Genomic DNA, 25,173 nt, shown 5'->3' on the forward strand with positions numbered 1-25,173 from the left:
GAAGCAGACTCGCTTGATCATTGTGATCACGTATACAAGAAAAACTTCTACAACGTGTGACGCGAACTGCTAAAATACAAAGGCTTGCAAAAGCCAGCTCTCTGTGTCGCACACATGTGTCCAGCGAGCGGTATAGACAGTCAGAGAGACGGTTGGCGCGATCGAGCTTTCCGGGAACACTATTCTCCACTGTTGTGTCATCGGAGCAGTTGCTGAGAGAAAACAATAGCTTCAGTACTTATTCTTCTGTTTAGTAGGATGACTGTTCAATTGAAGGATATGTAACACCTAACAGAGCCTCAGCAGAAGTGGTACCAGGCATTCATCTGATGCCTGTCGTTGCCACTCTCATAGCTGTAAAGATGCTTGTAGATTTATCTGCCGTAAGGGGCAGACATAATGCTTTATGGGTTCTTTCCAGCCATCTATGTGTGATGTCATTGATAGCGCTTGTGCAGTTTCGCCATATCGCATTACACTAGATACAATAAATAGGATGCAATAAAAAGAAGAAAAACAAATGGAAGAGTAGCTGAGAGGTAGAATCATGGACAGTCAATCCAATGGTCATAAGTTGAAGTCCACGCGATACAGAAACAATTTTATTTATTTGTAATATTCTCGCAAGTGATTTTGATATTCCAGCGACAATATGGGCAGGAATTAAAACGACCAGTGGAGTTAACCATAAACAGATGTCACTGCACAGAAAGAAACTCCCAAAATTCAAAGCCTACGATTCGCAAACAAAGTCTGCAGGAAAGCCCATTTTCTGATGTGATGAAGGTGAAGATCAGGTTGCTGCAATTCTGCCAACTATTAAGTGGTGTATAGCTCCCCTTCCAATCACCTATGAAATACCCCAAGAAGGTGTCATCCGGTTTCTCGGCCTTCGTCTATCTTGTTCAGTAGGGCACACGTGCTGGAGCTGTGAACTGCGGTAAAGTACAACTCGTACAATTCGTGCAATCGCACAATTCAGCACATTCCAAACTGATAAAAAGAGGGAGAGCCATACTTTGCCTTAAAGGTACCCAGATAAAGTCGTGTCCCCATACTATTTTCGCTAGCTTTGAAAGGGAAAGCAAGCGGTTTTCCAAAGCAGGATATCCGATACCAGTGCAGGTAACAGTGGCAGAATGTTTGCTGAAAGATTCTCGGAAGCGCAAATGGTAGGACAGCGATGGCCGCTCGTAGGAAGACAAGTGTACTGCCGTATACTCACAACTTTTCCCACCATTTAAAGAAGGTTGCCCAAAGAGCAAACATCCAGGTCGTTTTCTCTGCTCCAGATACGCTGGGCAGGCTTTGCATACTTAGTAACCCTTAGAACGAAGAGAAACCAGTGTGTGAAGAAAGACATATGAACAAGCATGTTGATTGCACTCGAGCTGTGGTATACAGGATCCCCTTGCCGTGCAACGGTGTCTACATTAGACAGATCGGAAGGTGTATCAATGATTGCTTGCGCGAACGTAGTTACAATATTAACAATTTCATCAAGTGGGTTTCTTGCCATGCATTCCAAGACTTGTGGATGCAAACCAGTTTTTGAAAAATGCGTCATCATAGGACGCAGTCACAATCAACTGACGCGCGACATTAATTAGGCTGTTGCCATTGCCAAATGCGTTAAGGTGTGCGTGAGTACACTCCCCTTATCTTAATCAGGCATGGAACTAGACTTTCTAAAGCGGTCGACATGTGTTCAGTGAAATGCAGTCGCGTGCTCTTGTAAGTTGTTGTTTCAATCGTTTTTGTCACGTGTGCTATCAGCCGCCCATATAACGTGAAATAGTGTCATGAAATAAAGCAAGTTGGAAGTTAGCGCTCATCCTGTCACCTCTCCTTTTCCTTCATACTCGAACTGAGTTGCACTAAAGCGAGACAAGAATGTCTCAGCTCCCGGCAGCCGCACGTTGTCTTTTCGTCCACTTTTATGTTCCTTTTTCTTATTATTTTCGTCATTTCAATTGAAAACAACATTTCTATCTCCTATGCGTTCCTCGGTTTCAGCGTATGTTGACATGCTATATGTTTCAGTCAACACTTTTTTAAGCTCAAGAGCACGCGTACAGCCACAATCACCTGTTTGGCGTTCATCTTCTTCCTTTATTTATTTATGTGCACACAATGCTAGTCTCAGCTCTTGAGTATGTGGCAGGATTCATTGTAGTAGCATGATTCATGAAATACCGAGACTGATGCTCTGAAAGCTGTATTTTCGAAAATTAGTGATCGCCCCTTTCATACCTTTCTATGTGTCCCCCAGTATCTAAAATCAGTGCGCCTCACCATTATAGCAAGCCTAGATAACATGAGTGACGCAATCGCGTGTCACCTTCTTAATAATCGCCTCTATGTAATACATTAACTACGTATTTGTTTGCACCCGTGCATTTCGCTTATTGTGGAGCATGCTGATTAATTACTTTCACAAATAAATATTTCAGAGCATCAGCTTCAGTCTTCATTTAACAAAGGTCGTACATACGGTGCCCGGTACGTCTTACATAAATATATTTACATGTCGATATAACAGCACGACTTCTGTAAATGTATCTTTCATTGCATTTATTAAGGTCAGCAGTCCTTCCATCATCACTTGCACAAAATTATTGCGCCATGTCCTGTCGCCTGCGTGGGAGAGAGGGCACGGCATGCTCAGTGACCAGAAAAAACAGAGAGCAAACCATTGGGACACTCATTCAATATTGCGCAGCGTCTAGCTCGCCGTGAACGCAATTGCGCAAGTACCAGCGCGCATGTGCGCCGCTGCTTGTCCGCTGCACGCGAACAGGACACGCAAGAGAATCTGCTGAGAAGTGCACGTCGACATCTCCTGCATTGTGATCGCTGAGGACCCCGAAACTCAACCAAATAAAGTTTGTGCCTCACAAAGGAGGCCCGAGCTTCCCAAACCAAGATATATGACAATGCACGGCCTGCTAGTGGTAGGTGGTGATTGCCAGTTCAATAAGCGCCGCACTGTAAGAGCTGACAAAGAGCAGCGTGCTATGCCTCCAAGAACAAAGGGCGCCACGCTTCCAGACTTTGGGAAGAGGCAGAGAGTGGGTGGGGGACTCTCTCGCCCGAGGCAGATGACGGCCGGACGAAGAGCACCTTGGATGGCGGGCATCGATCGCATACCTGCGCCGGGATCCTTCCTTCTTTTTTTTTTTTCGCGAACTCCTGTCATACGGAAAATTCTTCTTTCGCGTTCTCCGGAGGCACATCGTATATATACAGTCTGTCGGAGTGCCATTGTTTCTGCGCACGTGGGCATTGACCCTACCACTTCGGAAGTTCTTCGTTGCATACGCGCTGCAGTGAACTTGCGGGCGCAAAGGTCAATACGCATGCGAGCGAGCGCTTCTAATTTAAGAGTAATGCATTGCAAAACCCTATATCTGCTAGGGAAAACAACCTTTATGCAAAATATTAGCGGTGCCCCCACATGACGTCTCATATAATAATTAAAGTTTCCCCAAACATTTATTCCTAGCAAAACAAAAAAAAGCGAGAAAATGGTTAAAGAATCACGCGTATACCACTATGCCCGAAGGATTACGCTGAAATGTGTCCATTAAATTAAGGTAGTATGTACTTTGCTTCTCAATCAGACAGAAAGGTCTACAGATTTGGTTTGCAAGAGTGCAAACGCAAGCTACTTCCTAATATCTTGGCAGAACCTGACACCTGAAAATCTATGTTTGCAGAAAGGAAGTACAAGAACTTACATCGAGAGGTAGGTGAAATAAATTAAGCGCGCCTTAATAGGCTATATAAAGTGACTCATTATTAGACGTGTATGACGTATCTCTCCTCCAGTTCATATCTGCTTCTCTTACTAATGGAGCTTGCATTAATTACTTCCGACACCTAATCCTTTAGTGGTGCGATCTTGTGTGCCGCTCTGTGGAGACAGCTGAGACCATGGGGGCTCTGCTGTGCGGTTGAATAATGGTTTCTGAACAGCTGCGCGTACAACGCAAACAGGCAGAACCAGGAAGCCGACGCTGGTTATTTCGAACCCCGTGCGCGTCCTCCTACCTAAGTCCTTTCGTCCTACGACTATAGCCTGCTCTACAAGCTCCTGCAGCTGGTCTTTTTATCCTTACTTGTCGTTTGAAGCACAATATTTATCACCGTGGAAAGCCCAGCGATATGCCATGATGACATAAAAATTGTTACAGCGCAATCACATGCAACCACAAGTAAGAAGGACGGGACACAAGCGCTGTGTCCCGTCCTTCTTCCTTGTGGTTTTTATGTCAAGTATGGTTTTATGTCAAGTATTTTTATGTCAAGTATGCACCAACTCGCCCAGAAAGAAGTTTTAATGATATGCCATGATGACGCCGAAAACCGGGTGCGCTTAAGGTGCGTGCGGAAGTATCGACATAGAATATTTTTTTTTTAGTAATGACAGAGACAACGAGTACAGTCTCTAGGGTAGACTAAGAACGTTTGCATGTATAGTTATAGACAACATTTAAAGAATCTAAGGAAACGCAAGAGCCGGGAAAAGACACAGAATCCACCCAGGACTGACTGAAAGGGGGGACATTCACGGGGCAGGTTTTCAGATTGAGGAAGAGGCACAGAATAAACAAAGGGCAGGGAGGTCAAGCTGAGACACGTCTCGTCTGGTAGCCTACATCGGGGGAAGGAGTCACGAGAAGTAAAGAAAGAAGGGTGAGAAAAATAGAAATGAAGGGAAGGAGGCACGAGCACTGCGCATTGTCGCGTCGAAGCAATAGAAACACTTATGAGACGCCGTTTTTTAAAGGGAAGCTTATCCGACAAGATCCTTATGGGACAAAGCAGCCTGGCATAGGCACTCACGTTGGTATCGCTAAGGCTCAGAATAAACTTCACGTCTACAGCGGAGTTCAAAAGAACTGGAGATTGCTCGAGTTCGTAAGGTTCGCCTAAGATGCATTTAAGGAAAGAAGAAGAAAAAAGAAAGGACACACGTGGTTCCTCACCTGGCGTTTCTTTATTCTTGCTTCTCTTAACACAGTTCATTGTAAAAAGACATTACCTACTCTCAATTGAGCCACTTGAGGGTGCGCCTCAATATAAATAGATAATGGTAGGCAGAGCCGAAAGGGGACAAGTGTAACAGCTTTATATGTTAGCTTCATTCTACGTAATTTATCTAGCTTTACTTTTGCATGGGATACAACATAAACAAACACTTGGGGACAATTAAGTAACTTCATAACATTCATGTGGCCCAATCAATGATAGGTTAGGGGCGATGAAAAGATTTTAAAGTTCACAAAAGAAATAATGATAAACTCTGAAGTCATGACTAACAGACGGTTAGTGACTCGCTGGCCTTTAGTTACCTGCTCATGAGTAGCGTTCCGCACGTAACGGCAAATCAAGTTAAATTACGAAGTTGTACGTGTCAGTTCCACAAATAAAGATCGATCTCCAAAAATATAGTTAGTGCCACATGCCAAGGGCTTGTATTATAGCGCTTCTTAAACAAGATAACGAAATCCTGCATGTATGCACGGAACGCTACAGAAAACAACCGTAATTGCAATACCTCGTGGTACGTCATCACACTATCACTAGCGCAGCAAGGGTCTAACATTGCGTAATAGTGCAGATAAGTGCCGCATACGTGGATGACAGTGGATGAAATAATTAAAACACATTTGGTGTACGCGCGGTGGTCCAAGCTGTATACCATCATTACGTAACCAGAATATTCAACGCAAACCTCAGTGTCGTCAAAAGAATGGCACATCCTAACACTGACGCTATAACATTACTATTGCGCAAAATAGGAGACGCCAGTTGGACATTTTGTTCTCATGTACTTTTGCAGTTCCAGTAAGAATCCCCAATCAAAGTAAGATTCCAATGAAAACGCACGCTGGTGGTGATCTTACCTGGAAAAGTAGGTCAACGAGAAAGACAATTCTCCTCGAGGTGCAATGGTGTAGACGTACCGGTAAGGCTCAACTTTCATGCGAGCTCTTTTCTTATCCTTTAAACAAAGCTTTCATGCTTAATTTTGAGCAAGACATATTTTTAATGATGTAGCCTTACAGAACACGCATTCTATTGTCTCCAGTCTTGCAAAAACATAATGATGTACAGTTTACATTATATATTGTGCAGCAGTTATGTGAATGAGGATTCATTCAAAGAAGTAGGAAGACCGGAAGCATTTCTTGTCCTATACAGTCTTGCAAGGTGAGTAAACTTAATATAGTTTCTTGTAGAAGACTGTCACATTTCAGTTAAGAAGTGGCCCTGACCAAGACTTTAGAAAGCTGCGTAAGCTTCGAAGCATTCTTTATACAAACGAAACAATATGCGCCCTAACGTTTGCAAGAGACACGGCTGCTACCGATGGTGGCGGCCAGAGCATGGAAGCTGTGGTTGTTTGAAGCCCCCCATTTGGAAGCTCTGAACAGAGCTTTCATATGGTGCATCCCAGTACAGCTTCTATTTTTTTACTGAACAAAGAGAGCACTTGCCCAATTTCAGACGTTTGAGAAACGTTGCAGTCACAAAAAAATCATTTATGAATTGTGTTCACAATAAAATTTGCGGAGTACCCTCACAAAGAACTGCAAGTTGAAATGCAACACATCATGCTAAAGAATCGCGTCATTCCTATTTCTTTTATTTAGCTACATTTAATATTACCTTATAAAACGCAACATGCTTTTGCATTCTAGTATCCTGCTTTTTCACTACCAATGACAACAGCAAATGCTACATATTTGCCTATACTGAGAGCCTCAGCGCATTTTTTGCAACATCAAATTACCTTCCAAATAATTTTCTCTAAGCTGAGACTCTCTAGAATGCAGCGACTGCCCTTTACGGGCCATATGATAGGAATGGGTGCCCATCCAATGGAAAAGAAGAGAAACGAGGGTTTAGTCATGCGCACAAGCTTTGGCAGACGCTGACACCCTTCCGTTCCATGTAAACCTCTAGTAGAAGCTAAGGCGTTGCCTTTACGCGAGAATCCTTGCATCGCTTCCGACGCACGGACTTGCCGGACTGTGATGCGTGCATTAATTGTGCCTGAGAAAGTCAAGCACATACTACTTTCTTCTCTCAAATACGACTGTGAACGGCAGTCAGTGACCTCTTAGTTAGCCGTGCGCGCCCGCCTGGGCCACTGTATCTTGAAAGCCGTCTGCGATGGGGACAGAGTGCACCGCGCGCTTTGCTTTCACGTCTTAGTTCGCGTTGATGCGAGACACAACACGAAGATCAATTTGCTCACTGCTGCTGCCGCGCTTCCTGGCTCCAGCGTTTTGACAACGAGTTTCCGCGGTCATCAAGTAAGATGAGTAAGATGCTTCTTAATTTAGTTAGTATGCCTATGTTTACAAGCTTATAAGGCCGATAAAACTACTATCCTTTCATCATATCGTTTTGCACTAATTTGCTATCGCAATCGGTGCTTCGCCTTTCGGGCGAAACTGTGACTTCTTTTTTTTTTTCTATGTCCAACGAACAATCTTGTTGCATGCCATTTGTTCAAAATATATTCAGTTGTTTTGAATATGTGAAAAATATCTGCTTCAAAACAAGATAGTTGGATTGGTTACCTTTCTCCAGGTAACGCACGGCCTGTAAGTTGTATTATCAGCACAGGCACTGCGCAAGCTTCATAAATGCACAATGTGAAAGAGAAGATGTCGACAGGGCATGCCTTTCTTCTGGGGACGTTCCCGTCTACGCTATTATTCTCTGTACTTCCAAATGACTGCATGAGTGATGCACGAACTTCTAAAACGCATGCCATGTAGTTCCATTTTTTCCACGTGCCTCTTGAATTCGGTGTATGAGGCGTACGCTGCACACACACACACACACACACACACACACACACACACACACACACACACACACACACACACACACACACACACACACACACACACACACACACACACACACACACACACACACACACACACACACACGCACACGCACACGCACACGCGCACACACACGCACGCACGCACGCACACACGCACACACACGGGCACGCATATTATATATATATATATATATATATATATATATATATCTATATATATAAGCAAGTCAACACATCAGCGGCAAGCGGATACACAGTGCAAGATGACGGCGTATCGCTCTGCGCGTACGGAAAATAGATGCCCTCCAGAAGTTTCTTCAGAGAAGTTTTCGACACCATGTATTACAAGCAGACCTTGTAAATAGCTAACACAGATGAATCAGACTTGAAAAAATGTGATAAATGACAGGGAGAGTTTTGTGCGAATGTAGTGGAGAAAGGGTAGGGGTCATAGACAAAAAGAGATAAGGACTACATTCGCAGCTCGAAAATTAAGTCTGATTCTGTCCGGGAAAAAATGACGTCTGCCTCATGAAGAATGGAAAGGTAAAATTAATGCATTTTTTCGACAGCATAGGACATTCTACCGGAACCCAATTTTTCAGGCTGAATGAAAAAAAAAAAACATCTTTTGACACAGAAAAGCGTCGCAAACTGGTAAAATTATGTAAAGTATTATGCATAGAATTACGTATAGAAGTCTTTCGGCGATCCTATATTTCGTGGTTGGCATGATGACAACCGCCGTCAGCTCCCAGCGAAGGCATCGTGCTGCCGCTTGCATCTCTACGTCTCCGAAATTTAGATTTCGTGACCTCCAAGCATTCGGCAAGGGAGCCTGCATGAAACCGCCAGCCATTGCGGCTCACCCTTGTTGCCCAGCACAGATAACCTCCGACATACGGAGGTCATCTGGGCAGACTGCGTATGCACTCAGCCCCGCGGACAACCATGAGCAGCCACGAACGGACTAAAAGGGAAGACGCCCGCTCTTAAACCTTAGCTGTGCACGATCACATCGCACTTGTGCTTATTATGCGTAACATCACGATGACGGCGATGGTGAAAATTTTACTTGAAGTTTACATACAATTGCTACCACCTTAAGTGAGCTAAGGCTAGCAAGGAATAAATTAGGCTCTAATTGTCGCAGTTCACTTTACTCGAAGGCTGTAGACGTGCTCATTGCCGGGTCTTTCCGCGTGATCTTTTCAGGAAGCCGTATCTTTTCTTGGCCTGCACTTTAAGTTTGGCCCGAAATACCTTACCCCTTTTCCACCGCCCCCGCCCCGCTTATTTCTCGCCACCCGTTCGCATGCGTATCTTAATATAGAGTTACATCTTAATCATTGTTATTCCCAGTGCATTCTTGATAACCGCCTGTGTATATAACAATGGTGCGTATCAGGCGCCATAAGACAACGAGCTTCCTCTATTACTCCATGAAGTCCCTATTTCATGTGATTTGTTCATGTTATGTTCTCTGACGTATGTGTACACACAGCTTTAAAGAGCTCCTCACCAGGTCTGGCCATTTTGAGCTGACAAGCGCTGAGCATACATTGCACGATAACGATCGTGTCTGCGAAGTATTACATCGCTACGCGCCGCTGAAAGATCTGAAATTTCAAACCGAAAGCCGCTTTCCTTCTCCTCGCGGCCGATGCGCTCCAAGCCGGAGGATGACGTAGTCGCGCCCCTGCACCTACGTACTCGAGTCCGCAATGTGACGTCACTCGTGGTGACACGTGACGCCGAGAATTATTCAAGGCACCATCTGGTATTATATGTGTGAGCTGTTGCTTGAATTGACGAATTGAAGTTTAGAGAAATAATAAAACACACAAACGAAAGGTATGCGTGTTTCCTGCTGTACTTTGCACCGAAGCAAGAAAGACGTACTCCCGCTTCGTCTGCTTGTTCTCACGGTCATGCGGTCACGTGCGCAGGTACTGAAACTACGCCACTTTCTACATTGTTCCAGCGCGTGATCATGCCCTGCGATCCGCTTGTTCTGCCTCAGTATTCGTGTAGCACTGAATTGTACCGCTAGTCATGTGTCCTTGTGCACAGCGCGCAAAATCGCGCGCTGCGCGAACGAGACAACAGTTCGCGCGCGATACCGTCAGCGCAAATGCGTAGCGACGGAACACCTAACTACACGAACACGTAATACGTAGTGGACACGTAAGAACTTCAAGCGTATAATCAAAATTCGCTATGGGGCCTGGTACGGGGCCCTTTAAAGAAGGGCGCGAAAATACGTGATGCTACTTGATCTGAATATGTAATTCTTATTTCTGTCATACTTATTGGTCTAACACCAAAATATGTAGTGCCGGTTTCCTACAGAAAGCTCGTCACCCCCCATTTCCAGTCATACGAACGGTTGAAACATGCCGACATATTTATCGCATCTTAACCCAACACGAGAAGCATCCATTAAACCTCGCGCTCACCGAAAGAAACAAAAGCAAAATTCACGATGTTGTTCGAGAACATAAAACATTATTACCAAGATTTGAATTATACAAAGTGGATGTTAGTTACCCTCCCTGGATGTTAACATACCCTAAAATAGAGTTATCGGTTGACGGGATTATATCTAAGAGAGACATGTTCATAGTAGCCGCACAGCAACTGGCACTCTACCAAATTTACTCATTATATCCCCAGTACATCCACGTTTATACAGATGGTTCGTGTCATAAAAATTCCTCGACTTCAGCATTCGTCATTCCACACTTAGCGCTAGAGCAAACATTTAAATTATCCCGGGAGACATCTTCCACCATGGCAGAACTATTTGCAATCCTGTGTGCTTTGCGTTTCATAACTTTAGAAAACCATTCGCAAAAATGGGTTATCTTTAGCGATTCGCAAGCCGCTCTCACATTACTACAGAGCAATAAGAAAAATTCTTTGAACACTTCGATATTGTATGAGACGCTCAAAGAACTTACAAAAGCAAGCGCAATGAACCACGTAATTGCATTTCAGTGGATTCCTGGGCACTGCAATATTCCTGGTAATACTGCAGCGGACGCAGCTGCGAATCGAGCGCACAATAACGCAGAGACAACCAATCTTCCCCTATTGCGTAGTGAAGTCCGCCTGATCCTGAGACAGATTTCTTGTCGTCTCAGCAAAACTACCTGGTTTGACCAGCAAACTAAGAACTCGGAGTTGTACTCAATAGACCCATATATAAACTTATCAATGCCGGAAACTCTAAGAGACAACAGAAAATTTGAAACTTTGGTACACCGGCTGCGTCTTGGTACTGCATTTACGAGACACTTCTTGTACAGAATAAAACGTGTCTCTAGTCCGCAGTGTTCTTGTGGCCATCCAGACGAAGATGTGCATCATCTTCTTCTCGTGTGCTCGAAATACGATACACAAAGAGCGGTACTGCAAGCTAATTTGTTTATATTAGACAGAAGACCATTCACTCTGAAAAAGATACTTGGCCCATGGCCAACTGCGGGCCTTCAAAAAAGAGCGCTTCTTGCTCTGAAAAAGTTTTTAGAGGAGACCAACATTTTGGGAAAATATTAAGTATTGGATGATCCGAATACGCTAAATGAGTTACATAAACGTTGTTCGTGGTGCATAGTTGGTTTATGTGGTGATCGCAACTTTTACGCAATACGTATAATTCTGTCCTGTACTTGGAGTGTATTACAAGTGTTGTTGTGTGTTTTGGCTGTTCAAAACATCGGACTTCATATATGCGTACGTGGACTGAACTCATGCACAGAACTTTGCGACTCATGTACTGTTGGACTGTATATTTTTTACTGATCCGGTGTTCTACTGAGTGTTATATTTAGTGTCGCTATCTCCCTTTTTGCGCAAACTTGTTTCGTCTGCCAAGTGACAAGGAGTAGCCGGTGCCACCACATAAAGGCGCCAACCTCTCCTAACATTCACTTCAATAAAAAAAAAAAAAAAATCGTCATCCAGCCGAATTGTAGCACGAAGCTACAAAGGACCAATTTTTTCTTCAACTATGAAGCTTTCTTTTTGAGAAACACGTATGAGTGTCTTTTGTATCTTCAGAGGAGTAGGCAGGCGTTGTGCCCCTTCCGGTGGCAGTTGCCAGCCTGCTCCTCGATTTCCCTTTCCTGATACCTGTGTATATGTGTATATGTGTTCAAAACAAATAAATAATACAATTTGGATGGATGACAATTTTGTCTTTTCATACATTCTCCTCCGCCTTTCGGGCTTCCGCAGAATTTATTTGCCATAGAAAGTAGTATAACATGTTGAGACAGAAATACAAGATGGAGAGAGAAAGTTTAGGAAACCATGTCTCATTCTTTTCGTATACTAAATGATCTAACCATAGCGCACAGTTGTCCTAATTACTACTATGAAGGAGCTCGCCTGCTTTGTATTTTCTTTTAGGCAATTTTGTGAAGGTGTCTCAAGGTGCACCAGTTTCACTGTAGGCGATGCCCAGCATGCAGCAAGAACACTCAACAGTTGACCAGCACATGGTCGCTAGGTATTAGCCTTCTGAGAAGATCGTTATTCAAGTACCCGTCAACGTAATTGGGCCCCCTTCTTGAAGTCTGGTCTGTCTTTGCATTTTTTTTTTACCGACCTGTAACATATATTTTCATCTTGATGTTCTTGGCTGTTTTTGCAGCAAGTGAAGGTTTGCGTAAATATTTAGCCACTGCGCCTGAGTACTAAATATATAGCGTGAGAACACTCACGTTTTAGCCCGTGAGAAGCTAAATGACGCCAAGATCTACTCTGAGGGCTATATGTCCAAACCGGAGCTGAGAGGCAAGCCAGACAAGGAAGAAAAAAAAATATCGAAAAAGAAAGAACAGCCACAGGTTATTCTTACTACCGTTGGTAAAGGACACGTAAGATTCAAGTACTCTAAGACAGAAGACGTAAGAAAACAGTAGTTATAGATGGTTTTGTTATGGCGATGGCAGATACTCTGTCAAGGAAAAAAAAATCTCGAAAAGTGCGAAATTTTCATCTGTGCCACCAACGTGCGATTTGCAGAGAAAAAGTAAGAAACAAAAGAACAACAGAAAGAAAAGAAACAGCACAGGGATGAAGATATTGAATTCACGCTGACCTCAGTTGTCGCGGAGCCTGCAGGCCTAACACATGTGACTTGCACAAGTGACCGCTCCCACGAAAGACCATTCCTTGCAAGACATTGAGCGGATGATGTCTGTATTTTTCAAAGCGGAAAGACGTCTCTCTGTATCTTGATGAGAAATGGATATTTTAATAACTCTTCTTAGTGTTTAGGCGGCCACTTGATTGTTAAAGAAATAGACATGGACCGCGTATCGGATGTTTTTGTGGCAGTACACGAGGCCTGCCATGTTCGCATTCGCTAGAGAAATTGCGTGCCAATTGATTCTTTCTATGTACTGGTTCTCTGTACTCATCATCAGTGGCGTAGCAACAGGGGGGCCGGGGGGCCGTGGGCCCCGGGTGCAAGGGGCCAGCAGGGGGGGGGGGGGGGGTGTCATATACGCCTGAAGACACCCCTCTTTCCGCCGGCTTGACTGGGCGCAAATTGCAAAGAATGCACCGGTATCCAGTAGCCCGAGCTCATAAAATAATGGCACGAATGTGCGGGCTAAAAAAATTAATGCGGGAAATGGTCGCTAAACTACTCGCCTTAGCGGAACGTTTCATGTGGGGTGCGCTCGTGCTGTGCGTTCATGCTGGGAGCAGAAGTCGCTAAACATACAGTGAGGCGTTGTAAGGCGTTGGGGCTCTTGGGTCCCTCTTCCGTTCAGAACGCGCAGCGAAGACGAACAAAGACAGCAGCAAGAGGGCGTTCAACCAGCGCGCCCGGCGCTCGCGTTTACGGCGAAGCGTTCGTTGAGAGCGACGTTGCATAAGTGGGGCCGTCAAAAGTCGCGAATGGAATTCTCTGGATCGTCTTCAGACTCGGTTCGGCCGAAGAGTTTGGCGGCGTATGACTCGACAGGCTGTAGTCGCGGGCCCGCCGCGATGTCCGGCTCGCTTTTACTTCTCTCCCGCTCGCTCCGAGAAGCCGCTGCGAAACCTGCCGTTATGTTTCACGCTTTCCTTCTTACCCTCGAAAGTTTCAGAAAACTGTTGTTGTTGTGTGACTTCATGTCACAAGTACAGTGTCTGTATCAGCTGCACAGAATTTTATGAAAAAAATGTGAATTTTGTAAGGATATTTCCCGATCGAGATTCTATGAAGTTATGTCTTTTTGTGATTACTAGGAACTCGGTAGCGCGAAAAAATATGGTAGATAAGTGATAACCATATCCTTAATAATCCCGTAATTAGTACTTATAGAGGAAGCACTTCAATTCGAGAATGGAGGACTCAGTCATTAACTCAACAAAACCTTCTTAAACAAAATCGTTTTGGGTGCTACAACCTACAGTGCTTTGGCACTGCGGGCGGCGCCCAGTATATGGCAGCAGCGAAAGAAATATGAAATAGTGGACCAGTGACGTTAATCCCTTAATCCTCTCCATTGCGAGTGCAGACCAACAATAGTGCAAGCTTTCGCTGGCACGGGCTTCTTCGCGGCCTTTTCTTTCTTTTTTTTTTATGGTGACGCCAAGCATCGACGCGAAGCGTGCTCAATTCTGTTCTCAACCTTGCGGTGGTACGGCAGCTCGGATAATCACGTTTGTCTGTATAGCAGCAAATGAAAACAAGGCTTTATTGATCAGAATGAAGAGAACTCGTAATTGTCATAGCATTGGCGCCCGCGCAGCGGGGAGGCAGGTAGCGTTTTCTAATAGGGTGGGGAGATCAGCGTCACTGACCAACAATTTAATTTTCGTTTTCGTTCAGGGCTGCCCACAGACAAAATACTGCGTGCCATAGTACCTACGACGATTTTTGTGAAGTTGTTGGGCAAGATATGAATGTCGGGCTTTAATTTTGCAAATGCAATATTGCCGCTAAAATGGGTAATTAAAACTTTATTATAAAGATATTTTTTTTACTTGTACGTGAGTCATATTTTCCACGATGCCGCATTTGTATTGGCTGCCAAGCCTTAGTCTGACAGAAGATGAGCACGTGGGCTTATCACACGTTATCAGTGCAGCACCCTGTGTTATATGGCACAGGAAAAACAGCGTGTATATTTTCTGCATTCGCGATCTCTGGGAAAGAAAACGAAGGAGAGGGGGATCCGGGGAACGTGCGCGGTATCCAAGGTGGCTGTACTGGTGCTGAAACCCGAAAATTGTCGATATCCTCGCCTTCCTCGACTACATCGGGGGGGGGGCACAGAAGACCTATGGGCCCCGGGTGCCATACGACCTAGCTACGCCACTGCTCATCATGTGGCTTCAATTTCTATTAACATACTTCTTATTTGCGGAAGCTGGCTTTCACGATACATAAAGTATTCGTCAATTAAATTGAAGAGACGAAATGTAATTGACAGACACAGGGGGGGAGTGTCTAGCTGCTATACGCTGTAAAATAATAGAAATCCACATTCAAAACAGGTAAATATCAAGTAAATATGCTGCACTTATGTTCAGAAATTAATCTCTCACTAACATCTGAATCAAGAACAATGCGCGTAAGTAGCTAAGACTAACTGAAACATACATCTTCACGATACGAGGTCAAGGAAATGTATGTATAATGGATGTACGTTGCGCAAACTGCGTAAGCTGTGGTTCTTCTAAGCTTGAGAGAAATAGCACAATAGAAAGAGGCTTTTATTTGTTGCAGAATGTCGATGTCAAAATCAGTCCACGGATAATGTGCATGAGACATTTGTATGGATGCGCGGGAGCAATGTGCATTGTGTGAAGCAGTGAGCCAGCCGTAATAGATCGCAGAAGATAACTTCAAGCGAATGCTTTTTTATTGCTTTTTGTTGTGCGTATCGTTTGCCAAACTCTTGCATTATTCCCGCGATATAATTCAGCTGCTGGGATATGCTAGGATCTGGCATGATTACTTAGTGCGTGAGTTTCACTTTTCTAGATACAACGCTCATCTGATATAGGGTGTCTTAGCTAACTTTAGCCAAACTAAAAATTATGGGGTTTTACGTGCCAAAACCACTTTCTGATTATGAGGCACACCGTAGTGGAGGACTCCGTAAATTTTGACCACCTGGGGTTCTTTAACGTTCACCTAAATCTAAGTACACGGGTGTTTTCGCATTTCGCCCCCATCTAAATGCGGCCGCCGTGGCCGGGATTCGATCCCGCTACCTCGTGCTCAGCAGCCCAACACCATAGCCACTGAGCAACCACGGCGGGTTTTAGCCAAACTGTTCAATGAAAAAAAAAAAGACTGAAAAAGACCGTGCAAGACACAATTGTATTCTTAAGACCTACTGTCTTTGGCTGTCAGACTTTTGACGACCGAACGACCCAACGCCATGGATCTTAAAATCGTGTATTGCACATCTTGAAATAACGACAAATAGTTTATATGCGGATATTCTGGAGCCAGTTTAAAATTAATCTTTATAATAGCTGTTATAATTTCAACAAGGAAAGTGAATTGAGAGGTAATGACCCTGTAAGAGAAATCTTCTTGCGTGGGCCCCCCTGACCGTTGATGTAACCGCGTCATGACATGTGACGTGGAAAATCTATGTACGGGAATTGCTGATGCATTTTACGATAAGAAAGCATTGAACACGTAAAGCCCCGAAAATGTCATTTTATATTATTTATTTAATCAAGTTTGGTGGAAACGGGTTACCTAAACAGAAAAATGCGCAGCATTCCAGCGTAAAGGTGCAGGTGACGTATAAAGAACGCCCAATAAGAATGTATAAATTTACGAGAATAATGAATATAGGACACCGAGAATAAAAGTTAAATATATAAAGCGTCAAGGATAAGTTAGATTTTCCCAACTTCAACAAATGCATGAGTGAAAGCTGGCTGATTGAAGGAATGGTACAATGCAATATAAAGTGTATTACTACACTTTCTTTTTCCATGTGTTATACTAACCGACTGTTTGCCATAAATTTATATAAACGCACTTCAATATGAGGAGGAACGTATTACAACTTTCCGCTCGAATTTGGAAACTTTGAGACAGTGTAACCGGTGTTCACATGTTATCCTAGAGCAGTACATGAAAAAAAAAAAAAAAGAAGAGGCTTGACTATGTTCGGGACACTTGGTTACTGCGGCAATGCGTTGATATTGAAACATGAAGAAACCAATCAAACAGCTAACGAAAGCGTAATATGGAAGTTTCCCCCTCACTTTCGTAGAGAGCAATGGGAATTAAAGAAGCTCAAACTTCATTGAAAGTAATACAGATTGAAAAGTCCCATGTTAGCTTGAAAGTAAATACAATATGTGAGATGTACAGCGTAATCCAACTTTCCGAAAGGAATGTTGCGGATTCTGCGAGGAGATTTCCTTAAGGAGATGAGGAAAAGACACTGTCATTCTTGCGGTGCTTTAGTTATAGCAATCTGAAAGGAGTGTTCAATCATTTGCAATTAAATGACATAGCTAAATGTACATAGATAGTGTGCCCGTAAGTTCGAACCAATTGCAATTAAATGACACAGCTAAATGTACATAGATAGTGTGCCCGTAAGTTTGAACCAAGCATGGCTGCTTTTTACATCTTATTGCAGATCTCCGTAATCTAGGGTTCACAGAAATAAAAAAAAGAACGATGCGAAAAAATTGCCCTCACCATTGGCCAGGCTGTGTGTCATGATAGATGCGCAATAAGGCGATGCAAAAACGCAGTTTTATCTTGAAGGGATTACAAAGATCTGATATACTAACTTTATCGCCACCCGTATTCCAAATACCTAAAGCGTGAGTGTGCTGTTTTTAGCAATAAATGATGTACTAAATTCTGCTGAAAGCGTGAGCATGATTGAGACCACATAGTTCACCAAAATCAAGAAAAAAATTATAAGTGGTAACAATTATGAATGTTATGGTTGATGGGACTCACCGTACATGGCGAGATTCAACCTCCAAAAAACGATGGAAGGCTTACCTGGAAAAGAAGAACAGATAATTAGACCCACCTAAGTCTCTTTTTCAAATAAAAGCTTCAGGCACTTATTGTATTTACCAACCTTATTGTACACAGGAGGAACAACATAAAAAAAGATCAAAGTAACACTGACGGGCATTTATTTTTGTCACCGCCTGCATTAACTTATGACTTGCTAGTCACGTGATGACGTAAAGAAACGGTGCATGGGTCAGGAGCGTAGAAAAAAAAAACAAGATATGGTGGCGCTGAGCTCAAGCATGCTATGATATGCTGGGATGTCACGCAAACAGGGTGGTGACGCTTTCGGTCACCAGATGGCGCTAGCACTTCTATGTGGTGTAGACAGAGCCGCACTCCCGGACACGAAGAGGCGCCTCGAATACTGGCGAGCGGCACTTGTAGATGGGCACCAATGACTGCCCATCAGTTCTTTTTTTCTTTTGATGTTCTCTTTCCTTTTTCCTAGACGTGCTTGCATTGCTCCAACAGGTAGGCAGTAGAGCAACATCCTGACTTGGGCGTGGTTGCCAAGTTCCACCGACACTTGGCCACATCATCATCATCATCATCATCATCATCATCATGATTTTATTATAGCGGCGGTTTTAGAATAGGCGAGTGCATAGATGATAAACTATCTTGATCGCAAAGTCTACTGAAATAGCCGCAATAGAGAAGAAAAAAACTAAACCAGGCGTTTCCCGATATTAGTGGGGCATACGATGGCGCAAACGATGAAATTTAGGGCAACATTCTTAGGAATGAAAACCTGGGGAAAGACAACATAATGCTGCTAAAGTTAATATGCAGAATCACAAAGTACCGTCTGAGCATGGAAAGGGCTCACCAGCGGCGAGGCAGTTGACATTCCGAAAGGCTTGCACTGTATGTTATGACGTCTGCTACTTATGGCGTACATACATTATAGGTACAGAATCAAAGCTGCATTCAAGTAAGTTATCTGTAATCCCTCGTATAAGCAAAAGGGCGTGGATGTGGAGCAACACCTTCCAGGCTTTATGTACGTATACATCACACGGTTTATTTGCGCATACCGAGAAAGATATCCAGCTGTTGGCGGTTGTTTTAAGTGTGCGAAATTTAGGTTCAGTGGAAGTAAACGAGGCTTTATGGTGTTTAATGACACCTGTGGTCAGACGGCCACAATTGATGGAAGCCAGACACCGAGAACTGAGATTTTAAGAATATCAATGCCTATAGGCTCATGACGAAGAGCAAGTGAGAGATGACCCTAGTGAAACCGTCACTATAATGAAACATAGAGCGCTTGGGGGTAACAAGTATGAGGTAGTCGGAAACATGTTGAGAGGAGTCATGTTTCTTGGACTTACACAGGAAAATTTGTGCTCTGTCTAAATTACAAAGTACAAACTGGATAACAGGTTAATCAAAGCGCTATTGGAAGGTGCTATAGAAGCGGACAGAAAAACTACAAATGAGGCAGTACAAAGTAACATGAACTCGCTGTTCTTCGAATTGCGGGATGCCCATTGCAAAATATGCTTCGGTAAATAACAAAGGAAACTGGAGGAGAATTGGCGGGTGGCTGAAGTTTTTAGGTATCTACATAAGAAAAACATCGGCTGAAAGTGGAGAAAGAGAACCAGTAAACCTACCAGTCTGTATTATATTAACGGAAGGTGCAGTGGACGAAGAAACGGATGTTAGACGTAAAGTTACAGACCCAGAAACAGAACCATGGATAGGCAGGAGGGGCAAGAAGCGAGCGATATAACTATATTAAAAAGCAAAGAATAAAATTTAAAAAAAAACACGTAATTTTACGATAATTCTCAGGACACTCGCATCACTGTTGGAAGCCTAATAAAAATGGCTAAGAACAAGGTATTCTATCAGAAAAATATTCCGATAACAATGATAAGCAGCGCGCAGAAAAATAGCGCATAAACAGTACAGCATAATTGGTGAGCTTCTCGCAGTATTCAGGAAGAGGTAAATGAGGTAGCTGGTCTGCCAGGCGTTTCGGACTGAACGGACAGTAGAGAAAAGGCTAACGAATCTCCAGCGAACAATACGAAAAAGCGGTAGGAGTTTTAGTGGCGTAAAGACACACATAATGAAGAAACGCAAGTTCTTAGAAGTCAATACATTTCTAATAGGCTTGAAGGTGTTAGCATGAACTATGGGGCCTAAATGCCAATAATACGTGCAGAATAAAAGAATACGGAGCGGCAAATAATTAATCGCGTCACATGGTTACAAAGGGGGTGCAGCGGTGCTTGATTGGAAGAAAGAAGGAGACAAAGACCAGGGTGTGCAAAGAACTCGACTTTCTTTTTGTATTTTTCGAAGCGCATAAGCTCCATACAAGGGGAAAAATATCAGGGACGGTGCATAAGAATAGCTTAATAAATTGCGCCAGAGCGCGGGTTATTCTACCAGTTTCTTGCAGTCTCTCAAATTCACAAACAACAGAGGTTACGCTTTCGAAATGCCGCGTCTTGTTTCTTTTCTTTTTTTCTCTCGGGGAGCGAGCTGCTTAAACGACGCAACGAAAAAGCCACTTCGCGGTATCCGAGAATATTCCTTTGTGTTGTTAGCTGGGCCCTTGAGGCCTCCATCATCCCACTAGGAAGATGGGTTTTGTTTCGTCGAAAAGCGGCAACATCGTAGTACGGACGCACCTGGGAAAACTTAAAGCTGATTTACTTTATCGTCTTTAGAAAAAAAGAGAATGGTGAAGTGTACTAGCATGCTGCGGTTTTACAGAACTGAGCGTCTTAATTTAATGGTACCTATAATAAAGTTAAAAGCGCATTTTGATGCGTTCTCTGGTGTAACTGTTACGTAACGCTATCTGGCAGTGTACAAGGGAGTGCACTTATTTAACGTGCAAGACAAGACTAGCCTGCAGCAAATTTCTTTTTGAATTATTCTTGTTGCTTAACTTTGCCTCGCGTGAAATTAAATTACTGTATGTTTGTCGACATTGTACAGCAGGGAGGTCTGACGCAGCTAAATAATATCATGAAATATTCGACATATTGGACGCCCTTCGGATAGCGTGTCCATGATTCAAACGAGGTGTTAAAATTACAACCGGACTTTCCCCGTAGATAAATACAATAAAAAGAAAATCAAGAGGTATTTATCATTACAAAACAACTAGTGTGGAATATCTTAAGTACATGCTTGCCACAATTTCAAACATTGTTGGTTATACGTAAATGTGCTGTTCTGCTTTTTGATAACGAAATTTATCATTCGACAAAATTGTGGTGATAAATTCACGCACAAAGTTTATGGTACCATCACTGTACGGTGTCATGTAAGCGGTTCTCTTAAAATTTTTAATGCCTTCTGTCAGGCAAGTTTCTGAAATCTTTCTTAGTGCTTCAGACCTCAGAAAAGTGTATTGTTTACCCAAGCCTGCCATATTCCTCATAGGCTAGTTCTGATGAGCATACCAGAGCTACAAATAAAGGTACTAAAAGTAATATAGCCATAAGGTTCTGCCAGAGCTAGGGTATTCAATGGCAGAACACGGTAGTTATTTTACATATTTCATGTTGTTAAGGTTTATAAGCCAGCGCTAAATGCATTAACTTGTTCTCAGAAGGTCAGATAGATTGGTGATACTTCCGCGAATCATCATCGAGCTGATTCTTGCACTCTTGAACGCGGCCGTATTTTTTTAATGACGCTCGGGATTAAGCTGCAACGAGATGCCTGTTAGAAAATGTTCTAGAGCGTTGCACGAATCACGTAACAAAAATCGAATGTTGAAAGTTTGTATATGGCATGTATAGATACATCTGATAAGGCGGAGAACAAAACGCAGGATGAGCGCCACACGCAAGCAGCGAAGGTTCTGGACCTCGTTTTTCACTCCACCTCCCTGCAACAGGCGAAAACCAGTTATAAAAGCATCTAAAGTCATGATCTGTCCTTGACAATGTCCTTGACGTATCTAGTAGTGCTGCAGTGTTCACTCACGTAACTTCTATGTGGTTAACACATATGTACGCATTGAAAAACACTGCAGACTTGCGTGAACTGACAGCATCAAAACCCACTCTACAGCGGAGCTGTTTCTTTCGAGCAATGCTATTTGTTGCCTCCATGCGACTGGTTCATTTGAAGCCTTCCAAGATATAACGCATTCGGGCACTTAGTGATATTGGAAATGCAGTAATTCATCCACGTGCATTTTACTTCGCGAGAATATTGACTATAATATTCCACCCATGGTCAATAGATGTGATTTCGTTGGAGTGTACCGTTATTAAGAGCAACATGTTAAATTACGAGTTGTTCCTAAAACAGCTACAACGCTATATCCAATTTATTTATTTTATTTATTTATTTACAGATACTATCGGTCCACATCAGGACCAAGACAGGAGTGGTAACAATGTATCAACATACAGCAAGCAGTGAACGGAACAATAGAATACAGTGATACAGCAATATATGCGCTATTGTTGAAAATATTCGGACAAAAGTTCGGAAAACTGCTCGCGGGTCCCTGCGTTTACAATGTTTGCAGGGAGACAATTCCAGTCCCGTGCTGTCGAAAGGAAGAATGAGTATTTGTAGCAATGCTTGTGAAATCGATTTTCCTTAACGTGTCTGCTATGTTTATTTCGCACTATGCGGGTCTTAGATTCATTTATTTAGCGAGACTTATCAACAAGCAGAAGCTCATTAATGATTAAATAGAAAAGGCTAAGTCGCTTTTCCTTCCTCCTGACAGTAAGTAGGGGCAGGTTTGCTCTCGCGTAAAGTGGTGTTACGGCGTCTTGCCGGCGGTATCGGGAATAAATAAACCGCAATGCACGTCTTTGAACTTACTCCAATTTTGCCAGTGAATCTTTCAAATACGGATCCCACACCTCACATGCATATTCTAATATTGGGCGCACGAGCACTTTATAAGCAGTCAGTTTCGTGGCTGGAGATGCTAGCTTAAGGACACGTCGAATATAACATAATCTCTGGTTGGTTTTCCCTACTACTTTTTTAATGTGTGGTGTCCAACTAAGGTCAGAAGTTATTAAAATTCCGAGATACTTGTACTCACTTACGCGATGAAGTGGTTCACCTTGTAGAGTGTATGTGAATGACAGAGGTTCATGTTTGTGTGTGATGGTCATACATACAGTCTTTGCTGGGTTAAGATACATCTGCCACGTGTCGCACCATTGGTGCACTTTTCCTAAGAAGTTATTTAAAGTATCTCGTCACTAATAGATTTCACTTCTGTATATATGACACAGTCATCTGCGATTAACCTCGCTGCAACTGTGGCCTGTAATTTGTGACCTGTAATGTGACCTGTAATTTGTTCACACACTTCCAACTTTCTTTACACATTACTTATCTCCTGCCCCTAATTTTAAGCAAATATAAACAACGAGACTTTTATAGTTCATCAAGGACCCTGTAGAAACCTACTACATACTTCGTTTAACGAAAACATAGGCGGATCAAAAACGGTGAGCTTAGTAATTATTTGCAACGCTTGTAATGTGGCCATGAATGTTAAATTTTCGTAACACATTGCATTGAACATGACCCCTGCTTGCAGTCAAAGAAAGTTTGACACCATGTTACATTCCTGTAACACGTGGAGGCGAAAGCCTGCTGCACATGTGGTAATGCATTACGTTATACGATCGGATAAGAAACGACCAATTATAGCAGAGTTTTTTAATGAGAAAGAGGTTGAATCTGTTTTAAACATGGGCATAAAGTTAAGTTGAGTTGAGTTGAGTTGAGTTGTTGTAGGCTACTGGTGGGATTAGCCTTGCAGTTGCTGCCGGCAATTGCTCCACCGTAGCGACACTTAAAATAAGTAAATCACATAATCAGACACAGTCCTCACAAAATACAAATGGTCACTCCTCAGTTCACCATGTGGAGGCCAAATCTGTGTCCTGTAGGTAATTTAAAAGAAGGCGAGAGACCTCCTTCCTACACAACCGGTTCCCGCGCGGGAAAACAATGTCTTGAAAAGAGCTGTGAGGAACTCCTGTCTTCTTGAGGGACCCGAATAACACCCTCCTTTCCGCGTTATACACAGTACAGCACAATAGGTAATGTTCTATGTCACCGCACACACCACACGTTGAACATAATGGTGATAACGCCAGGCCAGTCTTATACATCCACGCAGGGGTTCGAGCAGAGCCCGTGCGAATGCGGAGCAGTAAGGTGGCTTGGTTTCTTTTGAGGCCCTTGATCACACATGGCTTGTGAGGTGAGCTCCACAAAGAACTGAGGTGGCACAACACTGCTTCTCTGAAGAGTCTGTTGTCGTCTTGAGGCACTCTTCTCAATGGATTCCCAGACAGCGCTCTATGGGCGAGGCTGTCCGCCATCTCGTTGCCTATGATACCTGTGTGCGAGGGCACCCATTGGAAACGTATGGAGAAGCCTTTGATATGAAGATTGTGCACCGAGCGTAGGGAGCTAAGACATAAGGGAACCCGTGCTCTAACCTTTGAAGGGCAGATTTTGAATCTGTAAGAATAACAACAGGTTGAGGCGTACAAAACCGTAGTTTCTTTAGAGCTGCCTCAATGGCAACGCTTTCGGCCGTTGTGGAGGACACGACTGCAGTGAAGCGAACAGACCAATCATACTTCAAAGAGGGAATGTGAAAAGCAGCTGCACTAGATCCTTTGACCTTGTCCACAGAGCCATCAGTAAAGATTTGAAGATGACGTGCATATTCAGACTCAAGATGTTCCAGTACCAGCGAACGCGTTGCCGCCAGAGGAGAATTCCGCTTAGCGCGTACGTGAGGAATTGTCAACGAACAATCGAGGCTCGCGAATGACCAAGGTGGTTTCAACCTCTTAGTTCGACCTCTAGTGTCAAGACCCAGGTAACCAAGAGTATTTAGTGCCAAGTACGCTCGGGACTCAGATCTCTTTTGAAGGCGCTGTAGAAGGGCTCGGCCGGCTGCCGTCTGTTTGAGGCGGCCAATTTGCATCAATAACCTTTGTGAAGCGACTAGGCTAAGAGGTCTCGATAGAGATTCACAAAGTACTGCTTTGTTAGGAGCAGTCTGCGGAACGCCAAGAGCCCTTCTCAGGGCTTTTCTGTGCAGAACCTCAAGTCGTTCCAGCTGTGATACCGAGGGGGAAATTAAAGGGAGCTGATACATTATCCGACTCGTCACTAGTGCATCGTGCAACCTGATCATTGAGGAAGGGTGATTTCCCCATTGCTCACTCGCAACTCTACGGATCACATTGAGACGCGAAGATATCGATGTCACAACCGAGTCCACAGCTCGTCGCCA

The sequence above is a fragment of the Dermacentor andersoni genome, chromosome 5 (assembly GCF_023375885.2).
Source record: "Dermacentor andersoni chromosome 5, qqDerAnde1_hic_scaffold, whole genome shotgun sequence".
Taxonomy (NCBI): Eukaryota; Metazoa; Arthropoda; class Arachnida; order Ixodida; family Ixodidae; genus Dermacentor; species Dermacentor andersoni.